This window comes from Tyto alba, unplaced genomic scaffold, assembly GCF_018691265.1.
Source record: "Tyto alba isolate M040663 unplaced genomic scaffold, T.alba_DEE_v4.0 Super-Scaffold_16, whole genome shotgun sequence".
Classification (NCBI taxonomy): domain Eukaryota; kingdom Metazoa; phylum Chordata; class Aves; order Strigiformes; family Tytonidae; genus Tyto; species Tyto alba.
In genome coordinates, this window is record NW_024881278.1 from 25,118,275 (window position 1) to 25,134,436 (window position 16,162).

Genomic DNA, 16,162 nt, shown 5'->3' on the forward strand with positions numbered 1-16,162 from the left:
CTGTGCTGTCAGAAACCCTCATGGTTTGCTTATAGCAGAAGTTAGAGTGGTGTTATAGATACAGCTAGGTTGACAAAAATTCTGGTCTTTGATTTGGGACAGTGATGGAAGCCAAATCAGGAAAAGAATGTCAATGTACAAAGCTACCTCTCTTACAATATCTTACTAGGTAGGCCTACCAATACGGCATCATTTGCAAATCCCTTAAGCATAGATGAATCCAGTGCTTCTGATCCTTGTTTCCTACTCGTTTAGCCTTGCATGTGTATTTTATAATCTTTTTACTAATTTTGGAGTTGAACCGTGTATTTAGCTCTAATGGGAAGTGATTGTACTTCAACATTCGAGGCAGCATAGGTAGTTAAATGACTCTATACAGAAGCTAAGCCTGGGGCTCAAATGCATGCATGTAGAAAATTGCTACTCAGAAGGCTTTGCAAGCATGCCTACCCTGTAAGTGCAGGAATTAAGTAGATAGGAGTAAACTGTGTATTCATGTACTCTGGTTGTCATATGGGAGTGCACAGAAAGAAGATAGACTTGAGCCTTCTTGGTGAGGAGCCAGCAGTAAAGGAGTGTATCATAAAGTGAGGGAGGAGAAGGTGGTGAAATCAGGTTCCGTGTGTGTGGAGTCTGCAGAGCTGGAGCTTGCAGTGTGTCAGTAGTAGCACAGCCACTGGTGGTGGTGATGCCAAACTTGTGTGCAACCCTTGGGCTGTAATGCTGTGCCAACAGGTGGTGCTGTTAAAAGAAATATTGCTGCTTTTACGTGTTTCTCCCCTCTCCTCAGGCAGAAAGGACATACAACCATGGAAACTTGTTGTGGGGGAAATCTGTTGGGGGAACGCATTAAGGTCCTTGAATGCATCCAGAGGCAGGCGACAAAGCTGGTGAAAGGGCTAGAAGGAATGTCCTGTGAGGAGTGGCTAAGGACTTTGGACTTGTCTGATTTGGAGAAAAGAAGGCTGAGGGGTGACCTCATTGCTCTCTACAGCTCCCTGGGGAGGGGAGGTGGAGAGGGAGGTGCTGAGCTCTTCTCCCCGGGACCCAGTAATAGGAGATTGGCTCAAAGCTGCACTGGCGGAGGTTTAGACTGGACGTTAGGAAGCATTTCTTTACTGAGAGGGTGGTCAAACACTGGAACAGGCTTCCTGGAGAGGTGTTCAATGCCCCAAGCCTGTCAGTGTTTAAGAGGCCTTTGGACAATGCGTTTAATAACATGCTTTAACTGTTGGTCAGCCCTGATGTGGTCAGGTGGGTGGACGAGGTGATCGCTGTAGGTCCCTTACTGAAATAGTCTATTCTATAAAACAAGCAAACTAAAAAAAAAAAAAAAAAACCCAAAAAAACAAACCCAAACAAACAAAACCAAAAAACAGCAGCCAGTATTTAGGAAAAGTTATAACTGTGGACCAGCTGTATCTATATTCAGAGGTATTCCAATTTTAGGCTGGCTGTTTGTAGTCCTTTTCTCATGATACTTTAAATAGTTTTAAATTGCCTATGTGGAAGTTGAGCAGTGATAACCGGATGTAAAGAGTTAGCGGTCATGGCTGTTTCTGGTTTTACTTATATATGATTTGAGGTTAAATAGAATGTCCAGGACTGCCTGGAAGAGAATCAGAAGAGCGAAGAAAAACCTCCCCTGGTCATTATGGTTTCTTACGGTTGAGCTGGGGTTTTTCCCCTCTTCAGACTCTTTGAGGGGTCTTAACTGGTCCTTCTGGACTTCAGCTCCTGCTTACTGTGGGTCTAGAAGTCCTCTATTTTCAGTAGTAATTTAACAGAATGTTGTCTTTTGTATCTGTCCATGTTGCTTCACTTTCTTGTTCGCTGCCTTCAGTCAGTATTCTTAGGATGAAGTATACCATTGTACAAGATCAAGGCTGTGAAGTCTTTCAACTGAGTAATATCTTTGAGGCTTGTAAAGGTCGCTCTGATTTGCCTTTCATACAATGTTTTCTGGAGAAAACAAGATGGCATAGAGTGTTAATGTTACCTGGTCTTAATGAGTAAACAAATAGTTGGAATTTTTAGAGGGGAAAATAGTTTTGGGTTTTATTTGGGTTTACTTGGATCATCCTCTGTCTGTCACTGAACCTGGCATTGGCTATTATACAAGTAACTCCAAGAGTGTCTAGTTGTTCGTCCATGTTGTTTGCAAACTCTTAATGGACAATTTGAACATTTGTGATTCTGTATCATTGATAAAGTGTCCTATTTTGTTGCATAGCTGTAAACTTCCATAGTGAAGTGCATTGTTCATAAGTGGGAATGGGAGTTCACACATTGAGTCATTGTACCTACTGGTGGTCTTCCTTCATCCCTTACTTCCATAGATAATAGGAAGTGATAGTAAAATTTTAAGAGATGCTGTATTCAGTTGTTTATAATCTTGCTGAACTCTAATCTTTTGGACTGAAATACTTTATGCCTTTTCTTTGCCTCGGGTTTAGTTTTGTTTAAAGTTGTTGGCCAAAATTCTTCATCTGTTTTCAGAAGCAAAACTAAAATAATTGTCTGTGCCTTTTTTTATGGCAGTCTCCTATTTGAAATATTGTAGTACACCTCTGAACTGGAACATCTACTTGAAATTTGCCAGTGTGTGAGATCTGCCTTGAGCTGTAATATTTTAATTTTATGTGAAAATCTGCCAAAATTGAGCCAGTTCTCTTTTTGAAAATTTGTGATCTGGACATGGCAACATTTCTTTGTGGAATTCCCTGGAGACTGCCTGCACTCTGTGTGCTCAGCAGGATTTTTCTTTCAAGTCCATCTCTGGACTGCAGTAAGCTGTGCAGAGCTTAGGAACCAGAATTTTCCCATATTAATTAGGGGGTTGAGTAGGGCCTTATGGCACAAAGCTGGGTGGGAGATCTCTGTGAGACAGCCCTGGCACACATCAGCTCTGGAATCATGAACTCATTCCTCCTCCTCTCCTGTCCCACCAACTCTGCAATACCTCCAGACTCCTACCAGCACCTGTACTTTTGACTGTGACTTTGACTGTGTTAAGACTTTTTTTTTTTAGAGAGGATTAGGAATCCATACTGGTCTAAAGCTTGGCTGCTTCTGTATGTGAACAGATATGTGGCTTCTGAGCATAACAAGGATGCCACTCATCATGCTAATGTGTAACTGTGGGTTGTAGGGAGTGTACTCAGTCACTTCATACGAGTAGGGTATGCACATTTGGTTAGTACAGATTGCTGTGACAGTCATCCAAAGAAGTTCAATCTGATTCTTTACAGACCTTTCCAGATAAAATGTAGAAAGACTACTGAGACAATGAACTTACAGGTTTGTTTGTTTTTTTTTTTTTTCAGGAGTTCCAAACTGGACCAAGTTTGGCTGTACTTCTATAACGATAGCAGAAGGTGGTCCACGCTTCCTGAATTTATAAGATGAGGAGGTACGTTTTTTTTAAGACAGCCAAAATGTAACTTTTTTGGACCTTTTTCCTACAACAACTTCAACTTTGAAGAACTGTTTTAGGGAGCTACCCAGCCTATAAAATTCAGACCAAATCAGAAAGCCACTGAATGTGGTCTGTTAATGGGAAACATTAGATGATGGTAATAAATTATTTAAAACAGGAAAAAAAATTTTGAAAGGCAGATCCCACTGCAGCAGTGTGAACTTCACAGGAAGTTATTACCCAGTTGAGCAGGAGTTTCTTTTCCATGTTTGTTCAGTATAGGAGAAAACAGACAGATTTTGCTGAAAGATGTTCCAGTCTGGCTGCTTATCTTACGAAGGTAAACTTTTTCTTCAAATCATGATGGATTTTAAGGTACCTACAGGTTAGTCCTATATGCCTGTGTGCCACTGATGCCAGTGCTGTCGAAATTTGCAGTCTTTTCTATGATAGACAGTTTTCTCTGTTTTTTCCTTCCCCCTCCTGACTGGTAGACTCCCTTCAGGTTTGGGGGGTGCTTAAGCTGTGGCTAATCATGAGTATCTCAAGAATTTCTTAGTTTTCATTTAAAAATGCATGTTTTCCATCAAGAACTCCTGGACACTATATGACAGTAGCTAGATGTGGAAACTGCCAAGTGTCTCCTAATGATAAATTGGGAAAACTTACATTCCTACGTCAGGAATCAAATTTGTTTTCGTCATGGAGGATGCTTAAGGATCCTAGCTTCCTGAAATCGTTTATTGAACAAGTTGTCCCTGTTGTCTTGAAAATGTTTATGTGGATTGTCTGGTATTTTAAGTAACAGTTGAATTGTCTTTTTGAAAAAATGAAGAAAAATAGTTCTTGTACTTTTGTGTTAACAGTTTTTCCTGTTAGCAGTGTTATGGTTCCTGGATCTTCTGAAATGTACAGTGCTTTTTTCCATGAGTCTTCATGAGTCTTCATCTCAAGGCTTCATTTAATCTTTTTGCTGCACAATTATGACTTTAATAAACATGTTTCCTGGTATAAGGAGGATCTGGTTTAGCATAAAGGAGTGGGGTTTCACAGAAATGGCTAAACCAGTGTTAGCAACTCACTGCTGCTGGTAGAGATGGTTCTTCTCCCTTTTTCTTTAAGACTGTGGAGTTTCTCCTACCCTGAAACTGTCACTTGCAGCAAAAAAATGGTAGGTTAGTTATGGTCTGTTGCCCTCAGGGTGCCCTGGCTGTGGCTAAATTCTCTTAATGAGAACCTAGGAAGACCTGTGCTCTTCTGTTCCTTTTATGCAGGGGTTAGTAAATTATCATCTCAAGCTGATACGGTGAAATAGCATTGGTTATTCACTTTGTCACCATTGTGTGTTGGGGTTTGTTTGGTTTTGTGTGTGTTTTTGTTGGTTTTTTTTAAAATACCTGCTCTCTGACAAGTTCATCATCCAGTGATCATTGCCTGATTTAGGTTTGCTGAGTTTTATATGGTGCTGCAAACTTTTTCTGCATGAAATGCCATCTTCTGGATCATTCATACAACTGAATCTCTGCTTTTACAAATCTGATTAAGGGCAAAAGAGAATTATTAATTTTATTAGTCTTGTGCAGCTGGTAGTGCTGTTGTAAAGATTAATTTTCTAGTCTTTTGCTCTGCTGCATCATCTTGGAGTTCCTGCAGCCTAAAACTTCTTGTATCAGACAGGAGCTCATAGGTACTTAGTGGCGTTCCAATACTGAATGAGCTGTTCTGTGGGGGTATTGGAGTGGTATCACAGGTCAGTGAGTTGCCTTTTTTAGATAAGCCATTTTCCTATTGATTAATAGGAATGCACATTAGCTAACCCATGGATTATTGGTCTGTGACTAGGTCTTGGTGCAACAATCCTTAGCGAAAATTGGAGTCAGCTTTAGGATTAGGTAGACAACATCAAAAAACAAAGCAGTTATATATTTTATTTTCAGAAGCTAGCCAAACATCTACATTTTTCTTAGAAAATTCTCATCCTGTGGGGGCTCACTTACTCAAGATACACAGGTGCTTCTTTTCTAGAATAAGCATTTCAAATGGTTTTGATGTAACTGATTGTATTATGTAAGGCCAAGAAGAAAGGTGTAGCCACATCTTGACAGAAAGTATCACTTCCTTTGTATCTTACTATGCAGTAGGATCTACCTCCCTGAAGGTAAGATAGTACCATAATAATCTAGTTAACACCTCAGTTGTAATGGACTGAGGCAAGATGCTCTTAAGAGGAAAGACAGACCTGATTTTCTTATCAATGATTGTTCAGTCTCTCTAATGTATATCCTGTGCATATAGTCATAGTCTTATTTTTGACAACATGAACAGTTAGATTTTTTTTTTTTTTGCTTGAAGCTTTTATGGTACACCCTGATACTATGTTTTGAATCATGGACATTCCTATTTTGCAAGGCACAAGGAATCTCCTTGGTCCGGAGTAGACACCAAGAATAGAGACCAATAATTTACTCATTAATCATCTTTGTATAAAGGTGCAGAATGCAAAAGGAGAGCAAGTATTGCAAAGAGCTGGATCCTTTACTGTGCTGTCACTCTAAGAAACATTTTTTTTGTTATTGTTAGAGCAGTAACTCTGAATTTAGTAATTTATAATCTCATTACCCTGACTTTTTTCTTTTTAAAGACTGCTAATGGATCTTTGTATTAGTACTGTTTCACATGCCTATCAGTTCAAGAAATGGTACAATTGTTTATATAACATGTTCAATTAAAAACAGGGGAGCATACTCCATGGCTGTTAGGGTGAGTTTATCGTGATACCAGTGGTTTGACTTATCAAGCGGTTCCATTACAATCTTCTTGTTTTCACAAACACTGTAATTCTGCTTATCTCCAATTATTTAAGTTATGGAAATATTCATGCTACTGTACATTGTTGGAATTCTTTACTAGAAAGCTACAAGTAGATCACCTAAAACATAAAACTTGGCAGAGGCATAAAGTCTCTGCTGAGAACTTTGCTTTATAGAAATTCAGTTCTGACTTTTCAATATTTATACTTAAACTGTCTTGCACAAAAAATAAAAATCTTAAGTGATTGATGTAATGTATATATTATATATTATTTTTGTGTATATGTATTTATAATTAGACACTTGTTCAATAATATAAGACTCTGCTAAGCTAGCAAACTGATACTTTTTTTTCCCTTACTCCTAAGAAAAATATCCCTGCTTCCAGGGCTGAACCTTGAAGGCTAATGCTTAATTTATTTTTTTTGCTTGAGTTTTAGTATTGCAAAAAAGTACAAGGGGCAGAATTTCAGAAAGCTTCACATTCACCGAAATCCTGATTCCTAGTAAAAGTCAAAATATGTTGTGTCTTTTCACACTTCTGAAAGTCCCACTTAAGTTCCTCCTGCAGCCTACTTTTAACTAGTTTCCAGATTGCTGGGATTTTTTACTTTTTTTCCCTTTAAAGATGCACTGTCATTTGCTGTGTATCATAAGCTGTTGTTTCACATGCTTACATGTCCAATATACAAAATATCCTGGACAGTCTTAGTTTTTACTTTCTGGAATATTAGTCTGTAATTTTAAAGTTATAGTAATGCCTTTAGCTATTTTTTTGGTGGCATTTGAAAACCAAAATTTCAATTTTGCTGCAATTTAATAATAGTGTTGATGTTGCAGTTGGCAGTGCAGCAGCGTGACCCTCCACAGCAAGGCTTGCTCGCTGAGTGCTCAGTGGCAGAGCTTGCAGGTACTGAACCAGAAAGCACAGGTTCCTTTCAGCTAGAAAGTTGCAGAAAAATGTTTCTGATGGGTATAGTCTAGGATAAAGTTGCTTGTGGATCAAAGTGAAAACATGAAACAGGCTAGACCTACTGGCAGCCTTCCAGCTTCTCCTCCTCCTTTGCAGGGTTTATATTCTTTTACCTACCCCAGCCCAGCCTAGGGAACCAGGTGCTTGCTGCCAATTAGTCTTGTCAGGACAGCCCAGAGCTTCTCTTGACAAGCCTGACTGCTGACAGCAGCTGTGTGGTAGTCTTAGGCAGGATTTTAACTCCTGGCTTGCCAAATACTTTGCAGGTTAAAACCCCTGGTCTCCTTCTGCAGTTATTCAAATGTGCTTCTAGTTTATGAAAACATGTTTTATACAGAAACTGATCTAAGATTGGCAGTGGTGCTATTGTGATAGAGTTTACTTGTCAAACTTCTGGCATGAAAGAATGTAAGTTGGGAGTTAAGTCATTAGGAAGGTCGCTTTATAGATTCATGGATGCTATCAGAACTGTCCATCCCAGGCCACCTTCTGCTTCCTGTAGAGCATCACTGTAGCTGGATAAGACACCAGGCTGGTCCAGCAGTTTTCTCCCCAGTAACTTGAAGTATAATCTCTCTTCAGTATTGCAGTGGCACAAGGGAGTTTGACCAGTTTACATGTCCTCCATCAATATAGTTGTACTATAAATTGTAATTAGATATTTCATTTTTTTAAGCATTACAAGTAATTTATGTTGCTGCAAAGAGCAGCTCATTTTCAGTTGTGGAATTTTCCTGAGTGTTCTTGTCTTTTATGTGTGCGAAGACCTTGCTACTATAAAGTGCTTTGTTCCAGTAATGGTAGTGGTGAACAAAAAATGCAGATGCTATCCATGAAACCTTAGTGTTTTTTTTATTTTCATCAGAAATGGCAAATTTATGAATTGAGCAACTCAATAATGCAGGAGATTGGGTTTTTTTTAAGTGCATGTAGCAATATTTAGTCCTCGGGTTAACACAACTACTTTAATTGTAGTTCCTGAGAAATCAGAGTTTAGGCTGACACCTTTCTCAGTTGTTGTGGTTCTAGAAACTTTGGAGCTTTTGGGTCCATTTCACTCATTTGGAAGATAGGTGGCTGTTTTTAATGTGTTTTGCAAATTGCATGAATAACAATACTGCTTTTTCCTATGTAGTCACTACTGTAGGTAAATCACTAGAGAAAGAAAAATAGAACTTTGTTTTTATCAATTTTAAGAGGTGGCAGCTAGCTAGTTAGTATTAGAGAACATGATCTTTTGCTTGGTCAGATAGAAAGGAAACATGGGAGGTAGCTGGGTGCATGAGAAGAGTGTAAAGGGGATACTTGTAAGCTGGTGGGGGTGGGTGGAGGGGGGCAAGGGTACCATGACAAGGGAGAGGCATTAGACAGGCTGTTGAGGTTTTGAGAAATGTAATGAGAAGAAACAAGACTGTTAAAGCAGTATAAATTGATCCCAGAACAGAGGAGCTATCTGTTTACAAAATAGCCAATTTGTAATTGAATGAAATGCTCTGTTTACAAAATACCCTAAATTGGATGTTTCTACTAAGCTAGTCAGGGATGTGGGATATGATGGACCCATCTTTTCAGCTTGGCTTCCAATTTCCTTTTCTTTTAGTGAGGCATAGCTATTAAGGCGTGCTATTAAGGTGTCCTTAACTCAGAACTCCCAAGAATTACATACAAATAACCATTAGATAAGTGTCTATATCAATGTGAGACCTATTTATGTTTTAGAACTTGACAGAGAAGGATATGCTTTGTTAACATTCTTAAAAGTAGAAACAAATTCTGCCCTGATAGAGGAGAGCTTCATGACTTTTTCTCAGAGTACTTTAAGGCTTTTGCAGGGGTCATCAAGAGGGTTGCTGTACTTGAACACTGACTGGAGTCATTTATTCTGCCCACATAATTTTAAAAATATATTGACAGCTTCTGTTTGAGGAGAGTTAAACACAGCAGTACAGAAAACAATACTTCAGCAGGTCACCTAGGGTTCTCTTCCATAGTGGGAACCTTACTTTGCTAACTTAACGCTTTTTCTTTTACCTTTTCAAATGATAAGATGAAGTTATGAGTTGCCTACTTAAGGTGTGTGGAGGTAATTTAAAGGAAACTGCTTCCATTTAATGTTGCTTGTGTGGATTGTATGTGACGATGAGTGGCCACCAGGATACTGCCTAAATGATTTGAGGAAGTCTTTACTTGGAATTAATATACATAATTGTCTTGAATTTGTTGAGCTTTTACCATAGATATCTACCAGTATGTGGAGTTCTCAGCAGATCTGTGTAACATTATTTTTGTATTAATGTATGAAACTTGTGCTTGCTATGTGTAGTTCTGTGTTCCTTATATAATTAGAAATACTAGCATTGTGCATGATGGTTGTATTATTATCCACTAGACTTGTGTAAGTACAGGGAAAAGAGTACTTCAGAAACAACTGTCTCCTTATTTTTGGTTCAGTGTTGTCCGTGTTCTGTTCTTGAATTGATGGGTTTTTTTGTTTCTGGAATTGTACATTTTCTGAACAGAAAATAAATGGATGGCAGCTGTACAGTATTTTCTAATGTAACATGTGAACACCCATAGTCCCGACACTGTCCTTTTTGAACACTTAATCTTAGTAAGGGGCTACAGGGATGTATCCCACTGTTCAAAATATCTTGGAACAATATTTTTGAACTGATGTTCGGAACTACCAATGTTGTAGCTGCTGGGAAAGAAAGTGGCAGAACATCAGCTGTCCAAGCTAAGATTTCTTTTTGCTCATTTTGAGTCTGCACCAGGGAGGGGGAGGAGATTACTACTTACTTTCAGGTTGGAACAATGGAAAAATATCATTATTTTTCTTTGACTTGACAGTCTGCCAGCTTAAGTCCTTGAAACTCATAGTTTTCTCTGTGTTTTAGCAGGGTGCACCAAGCCAACTCAGCATTTTATTTTTGAAGTACATGTTTTCAGTGGCTGAACTGTCAACATGAATGTTCAAAGCAGCAGCTTGGAGTCCTAATCTCTCTCGTCATAGCCAGAGCCGCACAGTTGATTAATATGTAAGCTTCAAATTGAGATTTCTCTTCAAAGTAGCTGTCTAAGGTCTTACTAGGGTGGGCAGAACTAACCAGTCCTGCTGTGGAAGGAAGCAGTCTTGCCCTGGTTGCTGCTTCCTCCCTCCTCATCCGCTACTCCCTTGTGTTAACATGAATGTTTATACAGAAGTAATAAACCAGATGCAGTAAATGACTGAGACTTTTTCTGAGATTTCATTTTAGTCTGGATCAGTTCCTTGAGCTGGTTGGCTGAGCAGCCATATGGTGTACAGACCACCTCCTGCACCAGCACAGGTGGCCAGGAAGAGGCTGATGACTTTTCTTATGGTTGCAGTGCTGATTTACACTAATTCTATGTGTTATTGGAATTACAGCTTGGTATCCTTCACCTTTCTTGGAAGGTTGGAGTTTTGATTTGGGGGTTCAGACCTTTAGATTTTTCTCCCTATGCAACCACACTTCTAAATTACCAGAGCCTGCTAGGAAAAGAACAGTAGTACTTTGCCATAATAAGGCTGTCATCAACACTTGAGGCACTTGGTCCCTTTTACCTTGTCTAGTTAAAAAAAAATGACAGCCACTTCTTCCTCCCAGCACCTCAAATCAGTTCTTCAAGCTGTCTTCAGTGAGTGCATTTTTGTCTGCGTGTAGAAAAATGCATGGTTCTACTTAAGCCAACATATTCCTTGTTTTTTAAAAAATGTTGTCTCTAGTATTACAGTAGTAATTCGTTATTTCTGGAATGTGTATTGGAAGGGAGGAAGTTGCTTTGTAATCCTTAGTATTTTTCTTTCTTCCTTCCTCAAGTGCCTTACTTTGAACAGTAGGTGTTTACCAGCCTTATTCATTTTGACTGAATAAGGTTGAGGAGTGCTTATGTGAGCAGCTTTGTTAGTGCATCCCTAGGAGCACCAGCCTATAGCAGGCATTTGACAGTGTGCAAATAGGACATTAAAGTATGCTTGCTGAAGAGGTTGATAGAAGCAAATGTCTTTAATAATGGAGTCTTTTGTCGCTGAGTCATTTTAAAATAAGGACCCATCCAAATGGAAGTGGTCTCCCTCCATTCCTTTTACTTCTGCCTTCATGGTGCAAGGTGATGTGCACCAGTGTCCCTGACTCTGTTAGCCTGCTTGCCTGTGTGTGCCCCTGCTGGCACTGAACTAAACAGTGTGCAAGGAACAGGGAGACTGATTTCTCCCCCTCCCCTCTTTTCCCTCCCCTTTCAGGATATTGTTTTCTTAACTTGTAAGATCTGTCTGGTTTTGTTTTCCTTCAATGTTTTGTCCTTGTTATCTTTCAATGTTTTGAAGCTATCATCATGTGAAAATAACAAAACAAAGAATCTTGTAGATTCTTATAAGCATACCATACCTGCTTCATAAGTTGTCATACATGATGCAGGATATCAGTTTTTGTGAAGATGGTACGTTTTGAGGAGTTAATATTTTTAATGTAATTTACCATATCAACTAAATTTTAGATTAGGTAACACTCTGAGAATGAAACAAATGTATTATCTTCAGGACAGAGCACAACCTTGGCTTTGAATGTTCCTCCTAGGAAGTCACAGGGAGAAAGCTCCGGCTAGATCTTGTGATACTTCTGGAACAAGTGGTCTGAGTTTTCACAGTAGTCTATGAATATGTGGTATTTCAGGATTACAAACAGGTTTTAACGGTTGTCTTTATTTAAATCATTCTACACAAATGGTTTTCCTAGCTCTCTTTGTAGTTTTATCATTTGTACACTCAGAATACTTGAGGACTACACTCAGGCAAACTTCATGGCTTTGAATGTCTCTAAGTTTACTGCAAATGGGAATATAGTGTTAAGATACTACTGCTCATTGCTGCTGTAGGCCCTGTAGAGTGCTTACTACCTGTTATTTTTTTAAGATAACTTACGCTAGTTTAAAGTAGATAGGAATCATTTTTAGTTGAAAAAAAGATTGTTTTAGGAACATTAGTATAGCTTCACTTTTTCTTAGAAAATCTACAGATTAATTCACTTTGTGGATTTTGGTGGAATTACGTTTAGGATAAAATAACCACTTGCAGTGCTCCTTCTTAAAACCAGGGTGGCTGTAGGGCCAGATCAGAAGTACTTGGTGTTTTGTCAACCTTAGCACTGCCGCAAGAAATCTGTGAAACCACACATCTGTTGCACATTGGTTTAAACTAATTTAAAATTACTAGATGGAATATTAAATACTTTACCAATGACTCAAGTTTTATTCTAACTCCAGGTTGCGAGGTTTAACTGAGACAGTCACCCAAATTCAAGAAGCTGTTTTCCATTAGTGAAGGATGGTTCCCAAAGCAACTGTTCCCTCCCGGAGCCACCCGGCAGCTTGTCTGACAGGCTGTGTCAGCAGGCTAGCAATGGTGACCTGATAGGTGGTACATTGACTGTTCATGTTTCTGAGCAGAACTGAGGAATAATAGTGATTTATGAAGTTGAGATAAGTACCATTAAGCATGAAATTTCAAGAGAAGCTTCAATGTCCTTTTGGTGTTTTTAATCAGTTCAAATGGTTAGCATGCTGCCCCTGTGCCACCTGTGCCCAGTAAAACAGCATTACTGGGTTTATTTGGAATACAGGTATTTCTTCAGGGGCATGAATGACCTGATGTTTTTAAGTAAAGCTTTATTGAAAGTTGTATAGCCCTTACTCTAGAAACTTCACCTTTTGTACGGTCAGTGAATGCCTTGCTCTGAACCAATTGTAGTAGGTTTTACTGTCTTGTGCTTGTAGACTTGCTAGGAAATGGGGAATGGGGAAAAAAGAAATCGGTGTAAACATTAAAGCTGAAAAAGAACTTTACTTTTGCTTTTATCTTTGTGTTGTACTAAGATTTTGTACTTGTAACTGTGTTGTTCTCTGGAAAGGTTACTTTTATGGAATCTTTCAATAGTAGTAGTATGGCCTAACTTTAAAAGCGTTTCAGCAATTTTAGTGTTTCCAGAGGTGAATGGAAATTAATAATGTTTAGTACTTTTCTGACATTGCACTATAGTTTCTGCCAGGAAGTATTAACTTTTAATATTCACCTAGTAATTGCTCAGCCCCACAGTTTTTTATTCCAGTAAATATGCATCATATTTGAATATTTTTTTCTTCCCGTTCTGCATGTAAAGCTTTAACATAAGTTCTCGGTGTTTTCTGTTAACTCTTACTGCTGTCCTGGGTTTGTTTCTAGTGTGGAGAAGCAAATTATTATCCTCTGTTCTCTTACTGTTAGATTTCTGACAGTGGTATGAGCATACTAAATCCCTCAACTCCTCTTGGATTTCTGAAAAACAATGATGATTATTTTAGGGAAGTGCTGACCTACTCTTTTAATAAAGAACTTGTCTTGTATTCCACTTTCCCATTTTTAGAATCATGGTTCATATTCCTCTTGCTTCACAATCATGTAACATCCTTGTGGCAAGTGCAGCAGTTGCTTACCTGGAAAAGTAATATTAGAAAAGTGTATTTTTAGCTGCCTTTTGATGTGATGTAGCAGCTGGAAACAAGGAGGAGAGGCAGTATGAGGTGATCTGCCAGTACTGCCAACCACAACTTGGGAACCACTGCTTTGGACTTGAGACCAAAATGTGGGGAAACCATTTTTACAGGCCTGAGTATGCCCATTGTGCCTGGCACTTCAGATGCTGTGTTTTCACTCTTGGTTCTCAAAAGCTTCATTTGAAGGTCCTCTCATGAACTCTTTATTTGACAAATGTTGTTAATGGATGAAAAAAAGTTCTGTGAAGCTTTTTGTTTATGTTAATATGCATTAAAAATACATAAGGAGCAGGCAGCTCCATGCACACATTTAAGATACATTTAGTATGATATCCCTTTGATACCAGTGACTAATTGTAAATATCTAAATTAAAGGGTATTCTAACAACTAACAAAAATACCGTTTTTCTCTTTGTAGTAACCATGTCCGCAACTCAGAGAAGGAAACTGGCAAGTTCATGTTGAGGTGTATTCTCAAGACAAGATACAGAGACTTGTATGCTTTTCTGGGTAAGAAGGGTATCTGTATTCTTTTGTGTATGACAAAAAGTAGTTAACCTTTCAAATATAACTTTTTAGAAGTACAGTCTGTCAAGCCAGTATGGTAGGGGTTTTGTGGGTTGGAAGTTTGTTGGTTTTAATTTGTTCTTGAAGCTTTCTGGTCAAGCATAGAGAACTTTCCACACATCTAACAGTCTAAAGGCATTTTAGACTAATAGTGCAAAGGAAGAGCAATAATGAGCAGTTTTAGAATAAAAGACCACTGAATAGTGTATGACTGGTTACAGAAGTAATTCCAGTTCATTGTCAAAAGGATGTGTATTGTTTCTAACCTGATTTCCCAAGGGAACAGAGGCTATATACTCTCTTCTTTTTCCCGTCCCCAAAATTTTAAACATCTCTGTGACTAGGAAAAGAAAGATATGTACAACTTGAGAAAAGTGGGTAGAAGTCAACCTTATATATACTGTGTTGATAGGCTGGCAGCCAGCAAACATATGCTGCCTCCTGGTCAGTGTGGATATTCTGAGACACGGGAAACAGCTATGATTATTGTGATGGCATGATACATGGTTGTATGGTTCCTACAAATCTGTATGTGATCTGACTTTATTAGTTCTGCTGCTCTTAGAATGTTCCCAGTCCCCCAGCTTGGTCCAGACAGCTCCAGAAAAAACAAATTCAGGATTTTTTTTTTTTAATCAGGAAGACATTCCTTGCTTATTTGCTTGCACTCCTTCACGCTTACACTCTTTCACTTTTACATATGCACAGAACTCTATAGCATCTTCTATGTGTAACATTTCTCTGCAAGAGTCTCCCTCCTTAATAACTACTTGGGTGTTGTTTGGATTGACATTAGCACTGAGTTATAGGTAATTTATACTGGTAATCTCCAGAGACTGGTAAGGCCTGATTTCCCTGCTTTCCCCCCCCACTGCCCTGCATCTACACTAAGTTCTTAACATTTTATTTTATGCAGCTGGATGTAGATACCAGCCTGCTGGGTTTGCTGAAGTGTCTGAGGAGGAGATTGGGAAGAAAGCTTCTGCTGCTTTTGCTTTCTGTTCCTATAACAGTTAGATGTTTCATGTTCATTATCCTTTCGTGACTGTCATGTAAGCTGTATCTCTGACTTTTCCCCAGTCTCAGTGGATTCTACTATAAAGTCATGGGCTTACAGCCATGCTTCTATCTTAAGGGACTTCTAGACTGGATCGCTAGAGTATTGCTTACTTGTTTACTGTCCACATTATTTTATGAGTCCCAGTACATTCAATCACTGCTTCAGATTCCTTTCTAGCTGTGAACAAAAAAGAACTGCAGCAACAGAGGAATGTTGCTTCAAAATAATGTTTCTAAATAGCGGAGCAGTTTCCATTAAGAGTTAAGTTAGATAAAATGGCATGTTTTAGTCCTTTAAGTTTAGCACTTCTCTCAGAACTTAATTAGATCTAATTTAGCTTGGCACTGCCTGACTTTTTTTAGTACAGAATTAGCCTGTTTTTCTCTGTCCTAGGGCAGTCCTGTGTTTTTGGCAGTCTTATTCCAATTATCAAACTCTGCTTCTAAAGAGGTAGTTGCAGAATACACACTGCTAATGTTTTTATCTTTGTACTGTATCTTCATGATTCACTGTCATCATGTTACTGCTGCAGAGCTGCTTTCTTTTTAAGTGCTCCTACTAAAGATAGAAAAGCTCCTTGGGCTTTTTCATTCCTTTTTATCTTAAGTAATAAAGCCAGACAGTTTGTTTGGGTTGGGTTGTTTTTTTTAATTTATTTTGCTGTTTCATATGTATGGCTTTTATTAATATATCAAAGACTATAATTCTAAAATTTTGCTGATATCTTACTGCCTTTCCCTGTCTTTTGGTGATTGCCTCATCTAAGAATGCTGAATGCTTCCCCC

At 38.6% G+C, this 16,162-nt stretch overlaps 1 protein-coding gene across 2 annotated transcripts in view; it reads left to right on the forward strand.

Annotated features, from left to right (window-relative positions):
* The window catches only part of SOCS5 (suppressor of cytokine signaling 5), a 36,274-nt gene that overhangs the window by 11,370 nt on the left and 8,742 nt on the right, over positions 1 to 16,162 (forward strand). The window contains exons 2-3 of one of the 2 annotated variants that reach the window (XM_032985272.2): positions 3,327 to 3,412; positions 14,169 to 14,260. The gene's annotated coding sequence lies outside the window, so the exon portion shown is untranslated. The remainder of the gene's footprint in view (positions 1 to 3,326; positions 3,413 to 14,168; positions 14,261 to 16,162) is intronic. The other variant, XM_032985273.2, reaches the window with a different exon arrangement.